We start from the raw sequence: 13,725 nt of genomic DNA, 5'->3' as shown, positions 1-13,725 counted from the left end.
ATCGACACTTTTTTTTTTGCATGTCACAGCTTCGTATAAAGGCGCAGAACCACTGTACTGACGTGACGTGATTATTCCGAGTCTAGGCGTGGAAAACGTATCCATGCGACTTTTTTTTGGGGGGGGGGGTCTCGATCCCATTGGCCTAATACAAGTTTACGCCTATGACAGGTTCCAAGCACGTCCCTGTGAAAAATCAGGATCCTCGCGAAAGATGTCAGTCCTAAAGTCCGGTTCAACGGAGACAGGATCATTTCTCCGGGATTCATCTCCACTGAAAAAATTGATCGAAACGGTATTTTTCGTCCCCCCCTCCCCAGAATTAGCAGCCCCCTCAAGATTTCCGTCTGTGAAAACTGCCTTCTTCCCTAGTTTCGGCCCTGGCTACCTAAGTGTTGGGGTACTGCAACTGGGGGGCCAAATGTCCAGGGTGCCGGTCCGGGGGGGGGGCACAAATTTCACCCTTTAACCTCCCTTCAACATTACTTGAAATATTTAAAATTTCTATATATATATATGTATGAGCGATGCTAACGTAAATAGTTTGGGAATCCCTGATTTGTAAGGAGAAAATTTTATATTCCTAGTATTAGAATGCAATGGTACCCAGCTCAGGGGCTTTGAAATTTTCCATTCATTTCTTATTTTCTTTTTTTTGTTAATTTTATTTTACTATTATTTATTTGATTCCTCATCAAAGGCACCGGAACCTAGGAGCGGAGGATATTTGAGCCCTCCCAACCCCAATAAGGGAGCCCCTATTTTGTAAGGGGGCTGAGCCAACACCTACTAGAGAATTTTGAGTGGGTGTTGCCTGAGCCTCTCCCCAATATTTTTTGGAAAAACAATGCAGTGCGTCCTTTGTTTCCTGCGTATGCGCTTCAACCCCGTATATACAGGACGGCCAGCAACTTTGAGCGCTCTCTTCCCACCCAATGTTAATTTCTTCATGTCGGCGCCTCTGTTGTGAAGGCTCCAAAAATGTTACAGGCCTTCGATCTTGTTAATAAGCTTAATCGTTGTTCACTTTACCTCCTCCCACTTTTTTATTTTTTTCTGTTGTCTCATGTCCCCATCTCCAAGGTCACACTCAACAAAAGAAGAAGAGATGCTGTTCCGACAGTACAAGCAAGAGAAAGGATTCCCCCCAAGTTATCTCCAGAGGGGCTTTCAGGCAGCACTCTGGGAGGATGCAATTCAGGATGGATGTGGTGATTGCGAGATAAGACTGCTATTGTCACGGAACAAGTACATTGAGATTCTAAAGAAAAATAAAATAAAATTTCGAGCAGATGATTTCTACTATTTAGAAAAATTTTTTGTCAAAAAGTTTTTTCTGAGCCAAGTGTGCAAACATATCCACTCGAATTTTTGGGGAGCCGGCTCTTCAAAAAAGGCTCCCCCGCTCTCTGTTGACAACCAGATGACCCTATTGTTTGCGTGTTCACGGTTTGCCATTGTCGGCACTACAGAAAATGACCTGAAGACAATAATGCTGCAATGAGAAAACTCTGTATCCCACGTTCCTTGGAGACTGGAAAAACATCTGTGCTGCCCGCCAAGCTGCATAACTTCAAAGGGGAATAAAAGTCTAAAGATAATAAAAGTCTTTGTTGGACATAAACCACAGCCGTCGTGAAGTAATCCGTACTTGTTCGGTCATTCACAAAGGAAGACGCTAGTTCCGCTGCCTTTGTATTGAAAACCGTAAACATTATTGCTTCCCCGAGGTGACCGCGGCCCCTGGCAAAGACTTTTATTATCTTTAACTTTAATTATCTTACCCAGCGTCCCCTAGCAAACTCTCGTGGGACGGACCTTTTAGCTTCTTTTTTAACTCGGAACCAAATATTTCTATAGGGAGAGGAAAGAATCGTTTTGCAGACCCATTCAATTAGCAATGTCACGTATTTTCCCGTATTTCGAAGCTCCATTTCCCGTATTTTGCTCCATCAAATACAGTCAAATCGTACTTCCTTCGCGGCGGATTCTTCTCTCTCGCCAGTAATATAATTAAGTAGGTCGATGGGTAAAGCAGCATTTTTTTAAATACTGGCAATTTTGTGTATTTGGGATAGCAAATTTTGATATTTTAATCGAGAAAATATAGTTAACCATGCCGAACCTAATTATTCTATAAAGTGGCCTGATGATGGAGGTAGGCCTGAAAAGTCCCACTGTAGGAAGATTATTAAATTTAAATTCTTCATTTAAAGTCTAGCGTAAGTTTGTAACTCTCATTCGTGTTTCAAACAACAAAATCCTGCATTAAAAATAGATTTGAAATGTTTAAAACACTTTATCGCCCAGAAAATACAATTAATATTTTAAAAACAAGAATAACAATATACCTCCTCCATAGTACTTTAAATTTCCGCTGGAAGATGGCAGACCACTACTAAACTTATTATACCATACTTACTTAATTTTCAGCGGGAAATAACGCCAAATGCTGTGCCAACAAGGTGAAAAGTTCAAAGTTATGTATCGATCTTGCTTTGAAAAACCCAAAATTACTACAACCATGTACAAATGTCGCCAAACATTTCTCGCCAAATTAGAAACAAAACGGGTCGTTTTCAAGTTTTTCACGACTATTTATGAATTCAATATTTGATATTGAAGATTTGGCAATAAATTTAAAGAACTCTTTATTGATTGCTCCTTTTACTTGAACTGTATTATTTACTAAACTGAGATCGCATTTTCGGGAATTTGTTTTACCTATTAAATTCATAATTTTTTAAATAATTGTAGACTTTCATTTAAGAAATTTAAATATGTTAAAAATCGTTCGAAGTGGAAGAAAGAAATATCTTTACATAATATAGATTTTTAGATTATAGAATTTAATTTCTAATATAAATATATAATTTTAATATAGTGAAAACTGTGTCTAAGACGAACTCTACATGAGACGGAAATCTTTCTTGTAGAAAAATAGCTAGTGCAGTGGTATGGTTCCCCTCCCCGTGATCCTAAGATATTTTAAGGTGGGGGGGGGGCACAGCAGAAAATCAGGGGAGTCATGACACATTCTCAAGGGGGCCACAGATAGCTGGAAAAAAATGTAGATGTGAAGAGATGGATGCTTTCTCAAGTAAAAATATGGTGAGAAAAAGTGAGAGCACTTTTTATCAAAACTGCCCTTAGGGCCAGTGTCATTGCAACGCATGTACCAATCTAGGGCGACGTGTTGTAGAGGTTTGTTGAATCGTCCCATATTTTGCAGTACCAATAAGTTACCTCCCTTCATTTTTTAATTTTTGGGAGGGGGTATGCCCTCCAGTCAAAGGTGGAGCCGACAGATGTAACGTATATGCGTCATCGTGCCCCCAGTAATAATGACTGTTCCCCCCCGACTTCCAAGGCTATCTCCGCCTATGCTCTATATCATTGATCAAATTTTACCTGTGGTCAAAATGGCCACACCACTTGCATAAGTCTTTCTTTCATCTGATGGCCGGATTGTTCAGATCAAAATGGTGTATTGGAAGTTGTGTGTATCCCACCATTTTTTTCAAATGTCTTAATAAAAGACCATTTTTGAGAAAATAAAGAAATTTCAAAAATTATTCAATCAATTGATAGAATTCAATCATGTAAAAAACCTATTGCTTTTCTGAAAATTTCTGTTGATTTTTAAAATGCATTAATACTTGCTGGGGTCAAAATGGCACCGCGACGCAGGTTTAGGGTTAAAGAAATTGAATATTGATTTAACAGTGTCGTCAGTTTTGTCTGCAAGTTTCCTTCAGGTAAGGTAGATAACTAAAGACTGGTTCCTTGTTTTCAGAGAACTAAGTTTGATGTTTTCAGAGGAAGGTTTTTAGCGAAAGTTTTCAAAGACCGGTTGGAATCTGTCGGGGTGGTAAGTCAATGGGGCGGATTTAGTGATTTAGTACAAAGCTATCTTCTGTTTTGCATTACGTTATTCCCTTTGTTTCAAAAAAGCGTGTTTGTACATTGCGATCCCCTATGGTTCACAGATAGCGTGCATAACCTTTATCTTGAAAATAAAAAAGCATTCAGAGAGTATAAAAGTGGACGAGATAATCTCATTGTTTTCGGATAAAAGAAAGGCGTTGAAGAAAGGGATAAGGGATAGTAAAAAGGAAGTTGAGTCTAGGTTGGCAGAAAACATTTTCTCTGACGCGAAATCATTTTTTAGATACGTTAATAATGGATGTAAGTAGACAGATGGCCCCCTCTCGATAGGAGGGTCTAGGGTAGAAAGCAATGTAGGTATGTGTAGTGCTTTCAATGACTTTTTCGTGTCAGTTTTTAATACAGAATACGATATACAATGTACAGGTGTTGCATGGAGTACTAAAATCCTGAACGATATTCAAGTGGAAGATGTGGAGGTCTTAAATCTTTTAAAAAATGTGTGAGAGCAAATCACCAGGACCAGATGTTATCTATCCTTGGTAATGTGCTATTTGTATCGATCAGATTTTGTTAGCAAATTTGCAGATGACATGAAGTTAATGGGGGGGGGGGAGGTAGCGGGGAATCAAAGCGATAGGGAGTTGCTCCAGACCAACTTAAACAGGATTGCAGCATGGGCAAATAAATGGAGCATGACGTTTGGCATTGATAAGTGCATGGTCGCTCATTTTGGTTCGAACAACCCACGGTTCTCTTACGAGTTGAATGGTGTCACTATCCCGGATGCAACTAGGGTCACCGATTTGGGAGCTCTCATTGACGAGCGGCTTAGGTTTTCTGAACATTGTTCAGCGGTGGTCAAAAAAGCAAATAGAATGCTTGGTCTCATTTTCAAAAATTGTCTCTTCACGTTCTTAAAGTCATTCTTCCGCATCTTGGTTCCTCCTGGACCGTGGGTGGAGATACAATATTAAAAATAAACATGATCATGCATTAAATTTTTAATATTATAGACCATGTTGCTATGCCCGAACAGACCTTTTTTACCCTTTCAGATGCAATCCTGAGATATCTCGTCAAACCTGATCTGCTTTATTTCTGTCACCCCAAAATATTTTGTCTTCTATAAAAATGCAGTGAAGTTGTTTTTACAATAAAACATGTTTTCCATTCCCCTCCAACCAATCAACTGTCAGTGGGCGTAGTTAGCTATTGTTCTATGTTAGATAAGAAGCGAGAAAAGAGAAATAAATATATGCTCTCTCAGTATAAATAATACAAAAAGGTTTCTCTTCATAGAAAGCCACACATGTAATGGCAAGGTTGTGCAATTTCAAATGTGGCTGGCAATTATAATGCTGATCAGGAAAATTTCAAAAACCACTTAAAGGTTTAAATGGGAGTTTGGTTTACATTTGCACCTTAAAATTGAAACACCAACTTGAGCTGACCATCCCAAACAGTGGGGCTAAAACAACTTTTAATAACTTACCACTAATCATGAGCTAATCCCAAAATATTGGTCTGAGGATGTGTTGTATTCATAATACCAAGTCAAGAAAAACCTTAAGGGTTGTGGAAATAATTAGTTTTTTCTAAATTCAAAAGTCATAAGCTTGTGACAAAAGTTCAGCGATACAAACAGGAATTGTGTGTAGTAACCCACTTTGAAAGTGCTCGAATGTTAATGAATTTAGATAGCTTTATTTTTTTGGTTCCTTCCCACATTGAATAACTCGTGGATGATTAATTGATGATAAATCATGAACGAAGAGACTTAGACATTGAAAATTTTATTCTATTTCATCCCAAAAATTTCTTTAATTCTATTGATTCATATTTAAAAGGGGTTGACAGAAATTGAACATATAGTTAATCACAGGAAAGGGGCCGTTCAAGTATTACGTAGGCAAATTTTTACCCATTTTTGACCCCCCTCCCACTGTCAGCAAAACGCTGACCCCTTCCCTCCCCCCTTGTCAGCAAAATTTCGTCATCAGCTCTGCCCCTCTGAATCATAACTCATATTTTCATAAGGGGTGGTTGATGACGTAAGCATTATCCAACCCCCCCCCCGTCAGCAAATCGGAAAGCCCCTCCCTCCCCCATCGATGATGACGTAATACTTGAACGGCCCCAAAGCATAGGCGTACGCAGAATTTTCTCGAGGGGGCGGAGGGTGTCCGATTTTTTATCCTTCTTTGCAGGAAAGTATACTTACTGTAGAAAATATAATTACAAGAGAATGTCCTTAATATGCAGGAAAAATAAAAACAGAAAAATACACGTAATGTAGGAAAAATAAACACAGAATGGTATACGTAATGTAGGAACAATAGTGACAGGAAAATGTATTTAATACAGGAAAAATAATTGCAAGAAAATGTACTCAATGCAGGAAAAATAAAAATACACAATGTAGGAAAAATTACAGGAAAATGTACTTAATATGTAGGAAAAATAACAGGAAAATGTACTTAATATGTAGGAAAAATAACAATAGGAAAATGTATTTAATGCAGAAAAAATAATTGCAAGAAAATGTACTTAATGCAAGAAAAATTACAGGAAAATGTGCTTAATATCTAGGAAAAATAATTACAGGAAAATAAACAATGTAGGAAAATGTGCTTAATGCAGGAAAAATAAAAACAGAAAAATAAATAATGTAGGAAAAGTAAAGCTCCGGTTTTCTCACGTATTTTCAACGAAACCAACTCTACACACACGTTTTATTCGTCATTTCTATTTTCAAATCAACGATTAAAATTATCTTCTCATTTCAGAAATTACATTACTATAATTGCGAATACAAGAAATAATATTCATTTCACATATTAAACGTGACAGACATTTCCACAAATTGCTGCAGATTTCAATGCTGGGCCATCAACAAATGTCAGCGTGCGAACCATTCAACGAAACATCATCGATACGGGCTTTCGGAGCCGAAGGCCCACTCGTGTACCCTTGATGACTGCACGACACAAAGCTTTACGCCTCGCCTGGGCCCGACAACACCGACATTGGACTGTTGAGGACTGGAAACACGTTGCCTGGTCTGACGAGTCTCGGTTCCAATTGCTTCGAGCTGATGGACGTGTACGGGCATGGAGACAACCTCATGAATCCATTCAAGCTGGTGGAGGCTCTGTGATGGTATGGGGCGTGTGCAGTTGGCGTGATATGGGACCCCTGATACGTCTAGATACGACTCTGACAGGTGACAGGTACGTAAGCATCCTGTCTGATCACCTGCACCCATTCATGTCCATTGTGCATTCCGATGGACTTGGACAATTTCAGCAGGACAATGCGACGCCCCACACGTCCAGAATTGCTACAAAGTGGCTCCAGGAACACTCTTCTGACTTTAGACACTTCCGCTGGCCACCAAAATCCCCAGACAAGAACATTATTGAACATATCTGGGATGCCTTGCAACGTGCTGTTCAGAAGAGATCTCCAGCCCCTCTTACTCCTACGGATTTATGGACAGCCCTGCCGGATTCATGGTGCCAATTACCTCCAGCACTACTTCAGACATTAGTCAAGTCCATGCCACGTCGTGTTGCGGCACTTCTGCGTGCTCGCGGGGGCCCTACACGATATTAGGCAGGTGTACCAGTTTTTTTGGCTCTTCAGTGTATATATTTGTGTATGTATATATACACTCATTGCCATAAAAATTTGCGCACCAAGAAATAATTGTGGGATCGAAACGAAAGTTGGCCTGAAGGTACATGTCGGGCAGATATGCAAATGATTAGAAATGCAGCGTGATTGCGCATTGCGTAATGCCACTAGAGGGCGTTGAACTTCGTTCTCCTTGGAGTATAAAACAGGTAAGCAGAGCTTGCTGGAGTGTATTTAATCGTTTGCAAAGGAAATGCTGAGGTAGACATGACGTTACGTCGCCGTCGAAGACCATATGAGCAGTTGTCAGAGTTCGATAGGGGAAGAATCATCGGGATGATGGAAGCTGGGTGGTCAGCTCAGCGAGTAGCTCGTCAACTAGGCCATTCTGATTTTACTGTGAGGAGGTGTTGGGACCAGTGGACAGAAGAGACGTCATTTACACGGCGACCAGGTTCAGGACGCCCTCGACAGACCAGTCGCCGAGAAGACCGTCACATCATCCGAAACGCACGCGTAGAGCCAACTGCCTCATTGGCCGCTATCCAGACACACGCAGCAGCTTCACTACGGGCCCCTGTGTCTTCCCGAACCATCGCAAGGCGCCTGGCTGAAGGACATCTGGTATCGCGGCGCCCATTACGTGTGCTGCCAATGACACCACCCACCAACGCCTCCGTTTGGAGTAGTGTCTAATACGACGGGATTGGACTGCAACGGAATGGAACCAGGTCGTCTTCAGCGACGAATCGAGATTCAACTTGAGCAGTGATGACAACCGTGTTCGTGTGTGGAGGCCCCGTGGTGAACGCTTCAATCCTGCCTTCGCTTTACAGCGACACACCGCTCCCACAGCTGGTGTCATGGTATGGGGTGCCATTGCTTACGATACACGGTCACCCCTAATATTGATCCATGGCACAATGACAGCCCATCGGTACGTCCATAACATCCTTCAGCCACATGTGTTGCCACTCATGGCAGGGCTCCCAGGAGCCATTTTTTAACAAGACAATGCTAGGCCACACACAGCAAGGATGTCACAAGACTGCCTCCGCCACGTTACCACCCTTCCCTGGCCTGCTCTATCCCCAGATTTGTCACCAATGGAGTATATCTGGGATCATTTGGGACGGCAAGTTGGACACCCTACGAGGTTGGTCGAACTAGAGGCGCATTTACAGCAACTGTGGAACGAGATGTCTCAGGACATCATACGGAACTTGTATGCCTCAATGCCCGCTCGTATCGCATCGTGCATTCGCGCTAGAGGGGGTCCAACAGAGTACTAAAACTTCTGTTCATCTGTACTTTTTTCTGCAATAAATGATCCTTTCTCTTGGATTTTCTAATCACTTACTTATATCAACGTAGTACTTACATGTGTAAAATTTCGTTTCATTTTGACGACTTCTTCTGGGTGGGCAAATTTTTATGGCAATGAGTGTGTATATATATATATATATATATACCATTTTTAGTGTATTTTCAAAAGCCGGGGGGGGCCTGTTTGCAAGATGAACTTTCGTTATCAATTTAAAATTCTTGTTGAATTTTTCCAAAATTTCCAGTATTTTAGAGAGAGCGGTTTTTGTTTTTCCGACATTACGAACGACGAATTTGACACAGTCAGCAAGCAGTGCCGTCTGAACGCATGGACCCACCCCAGCACGGCCCGGGGGCCTCAAGAGAAGAGGGGGTCTCACAAATATGGGAAGTAATTGAAATTATCGAGAATTCTCTAGGTTGGGCCTCAGAAAAATCAATTGGCCCGGAGGCCCATGATGCTCTTAAGACGGCCCTGTCAGCAAGCAAAGCACCACATCAAAAGAAAGTTCTACAGGAAATGATCGAAAGAACTTGCTGTGCATGTGTACCTATTTTCGGCAGACCTGTACCCCCCAAATGCTTACAATAGACTTTCTCACCCTCTCGGGATAACGTTGAAAACATAGGGAGAGAAAAAATTCTGAAAGGTCATATGACCGTCAAAAGAATTGAAACCCATTTCTTCGGGACTCTCTACATCTAGGACTCTCTACCTAAGTGGCCACTCTAAATGGTCATCAGCCATCTCACTGGCAATTTTCGTATACGTCAGCAATCACCCTAAAATTTATGTCTTTTGCGGTGACAATATGCTAGAACTGTTGCAGCAACGCTTTTTCACTGCATACAAAAATTTTGTGCGCATTTGATGGATATAAATTACGTTTTTCTTTTTTCAAAAGTTTCCGAGTTTTAGTCGAAGTGAAAACGTCGAATAATTGAGGTTTTACGATTAATAAATGAATGAAATATTAAAATGTATTTGTTGTATTGTTGTTCAAAATGTATTGTTACCAATTGCTACCCAAGTTAAACGTCGTATAAACATGAAAGTTGTATAACTGAGTGACGTATGAACGAGGTTACTCTGTAATTTGTAGATATGCCCTATTAAAAATAATCGTTTTTAAACTTTATGAAACACAATTAAACAAACATCGTAACTGGCCTCGATGCAGGGCCAAACTCTTCTGACATAGATTTATTATAGTTGATTCTTAATGCTCAAAATAAAATTTTAACAAAAATTCACATTTTTAGTTTTGCTTACCGTTCTTTTGGACTAGAACCGTAGGATTCATCCACGTGGGGAAAAAATCAATCCTTTATGTACGCAAACTCGTTCAACTATTTTACTAAAAGATTTCGAACAACTGTATTTTTGCAGACGCGAACCGTAAATATTTTTCTGTTCAACAATATCTGTGCCAACAATATCGTCTAATTGTTTTGAGGAGAGATGTGTCCTCAAGACAGTACAGCGAATAAAAAAGGCCGATGCGGAATGTAGCCTTTTTTTTCAGAAGCAAGGAAAAAACCAAGGTTTCTAGAATATATAATAAAAAAACCCCTTGATTTGTTCGGAGAGGGAGGGGGTTACTAGAGGGGCCGTGAGCGAAATCACGTGATTCAGTACACACGTCATTACAGCTATTTCGTACAATACTTTTTTGGGGGAAAACGTTTTAAACGAGAAATCTCGATGAGTATCAGTAATTAAGAGTTGGCACCAGAGAGTCGCAGGACCCAAGGAGGAAAAAGTAATGCCGGATCCACTGTATACAAAAGCTTGCAGCAAAGCTGTCTCAGTATCGTAACCCGCCCACGAGAGTGGGGCTGGCGGAGCTTCAGGCCTGGGGCCTGGACCATCCTTGTCATTTTTTGTCTTTTTTCCACACTATTAGTTCACTATAGAGGGGGTTCACTGAAGAGCGCAGCCTACGGGCCCCTGTTCCAGGATGTTGAGGGAGGGGTTCATGTGCTTTATCGGCACCCATAGGCAATTTCACTGTGAAATACGACGTCTGTTTACTCCAATTTTCATTCTATCGAGACATTATGGCCTTCTACGAACTGAAACAGCAGGGGTCGCGCGGTAGCCCTGTAGGTCCCTACACACGCTAGACGACTAGATAAGGATTATAAGGATAAGGACACACAAAATGCTGATGTCCTTGACGTCTCAGTAGCCATGACCATCACACTGTCTTTTCTTCCTTCCTAGGAGAACGACTGCCATGAGAGCCGGGGGGGGGGGGCCCTTGTACAATGTTCTTTTCTTCGTTTCCGGGGTTTTTTTTCGTTTACTTGTACATGTGTATAGTTAAAAAAATTTTCAATGAGAATAGAAGGTACGTAGTTCGAGATATATCCGTCCATACGAGTACAAATTGATATGATTGATATTAAAGAGTCCTGTCTATTTTCCTATGGGACATCGGAAAGAAAAAAAAATCAAAAAGATCTTTCCACGGGCCCCTCTGACTCCCGGGCCCCAGGGCTGGAGCCCTGTCAGCCCCCCCCCATGTGGGGGCCATGGCAGCAACTAGGAGGGAGCAGGCAGGTCTCGTGCCCTGGGTGCTACACTAGAAGGGGCACTGAATTCACTCTTAAGCTGCTACATTACAAGGGGCGTTTTTCCACAAGTATGCATTCTTGAAAAAAGTATCTAGTTGCGGCCCTGATTGGTCATTCTAACGCTATCCGATCAAAGCAAAGTTTGCACATTAGTCAATAATTGTAGCTATGATTCTGTTCCAATTAAATCTCAATGTGAGTTCGATGGTATGTTGCTCACAGAGTATATCAGAGTTTAAAAGTCATTGTTACTTCTGTGCCTGATAATAATTCACTCTAGGAATTGAAGATTTTGTGAGTAAATCTCTTTTTTGAAGCTCTCAAGGCTTCAGATCTACAGAATATGGGTCAAAATTAACGGATATACCTAAAACTCTATTGAAATAGGCATTTAAGGCTGGAAAAATTCAAAAAATGCATTTTTACAAATAGGCAAAAAATATATTTGGCATTTTGCCTGAACTTTTGGACCCTAGGCATCACATTATGAGGTTGATTAGTTGAGAATTGAGGTCTTGTGTATATCTGTGACCTTAGGTGTGTTTCATCGATTAATTTCAAATTGAAATCATCAAGATTTCATTTCAGAATAATCGTCATCACTAATGCTAGGATTATATGCGCTGAAAAACACTGAAATACACATTAAAAATAAAGATAAATTTGCATTTAAAAATGCTTAGATATGCCATGAAATCAAAAATATGTGCAAAAAATTGAAACAAATCCATCTAATGATGCAAAAATTTCAAATGCAAGAATGAAAGAAAAAGCATTTAAAAGTTCCAAGAAATGGAAAAGTTCATAAAAATTGTTAAAATATGAATTTAAAAATTGTTAAAATATGAATTTAAAAATTGTTAAAATATGAATTTAAAAATTGTTAAAATATGAATTTAAAAATTGTTAAAATATGAATTTAAAAATTGTTAAAATATGAATTTAAAAATTGTTAAAATATGAATTTAAAAATTGTTAAAATATGAATTTAAAAATTGTTAAAATATGAATTTAAAATTTTTGAAATATGCATTTAAAAACACTGAAATGTGTGGAAAATACAAAAAAGCCTTAAAAATTCTTCAATATGCCCTAAAGAGCATATATAGGAACAGGGCCATATTTTCCCTTCTCTGGGGGGGGCCCCCTCTTGAAAGGGTTATTATTATTATGCAAAACAAGTGTAAACTTTTGTGGTGCCCCATTCGGCTCGGGACTCAGGGGCAGTGCCCGGTTGCCCCAACCTAGTCACAGCCCTGTATAGGAACACTGAAAAATATATGCATATGAAAATGCTGAAATTTCCCTAAAGACAAATAATATACATAAAAAGTGAAAAAAAAGTGCCTTTAAAAACACATTAATATGGCATAAAAATGAGAAATATGCACAAAAAAAGAAACAAATATGCGTATTAAAAGCGTTGAAGTATTGCCTAAGAGTAGGGTTACCAGGCATCCTCCTATGTTTTAGAAAATTTGCCCTTTTGTTTTCCTTTTCAGTTTTCCGAAATTATATTTTTCTTGGAGAGAGAGAGAATTTTTTTTTTTACTCTGAAACATATATCGCTTGTTTTCATTTTTTTTACTCTGAAACATATATCGCTTGTTTTCATTTTTTTTTACTCAGTTCTATCACCATTAGAATTCTCAGAGTACGAGAACTCAAGTTTCCTTCAAGCATGGTAAATGCCATATTCTAACCACGACACAGCTATCTCCAGGATAATATGAAAAAGCGCCAAAAACAGCTCTGGAAGAACAAAACTGCAACATCAATTTTAAGAATACTATTGTTTGTTCACCAACATCTAATGCCTTGTACTGAACTGCATGTGTGGAGGGGGGAAGATGTCTCTGATTTCATTCAGAAATGAAGAAAATAGGATGCAAACAAAATCAATGCTGATTTCTATGGTGAAATTGCCTTTTGGCAAAAAAAGTAATGCTCCCAATAAAACCTCTGAGGGTTCGAGAAAAACCTCTCACTTTTTGCTCCAGGCAAAGTAATAAACGACTGTCGGAACAATTCATTGAAAACGAGGGGAGGCGGATCGTTGTTTTTTTAGCTGTTCTGTTTTAGTTGGGAAAAATTATTGTGGTGTGCTTTTATATGTCAGTATAGTGGCATCATCTGTTGTGAAAATTGTGAAAGTGACATCACCAAGGGTGCACGCGTCCTCCTTTCTCAGTTTCGAAGCTGGTAACTCTCTCCGAGGGTAGAGAAAGAAAACCTCTCGCCTTACTTCAGACAAAGTGATAAAACTGACCAGACAACAATTCATTAAAAGTG

Source organism: Pholcus phalangioides, unplaced genomic scaffold (assembly GCF_987345545.1).
Source record: "Pholcus phalangioides strain wild (caught in Gottingen) unplaced genomic scaffold, Ppha-v1.0 ptg000017l_1, whole genome shotgun sequence".
Taxonomy (NCBI): Eukaryota; Metazoa; Arthropoda; class Arachnida; order Araneae; family Pholcidae; genus Pholcus; species Pholcus phalangioides.
This window is presented reverse-complemented; position numbering follows the sequence as displayed.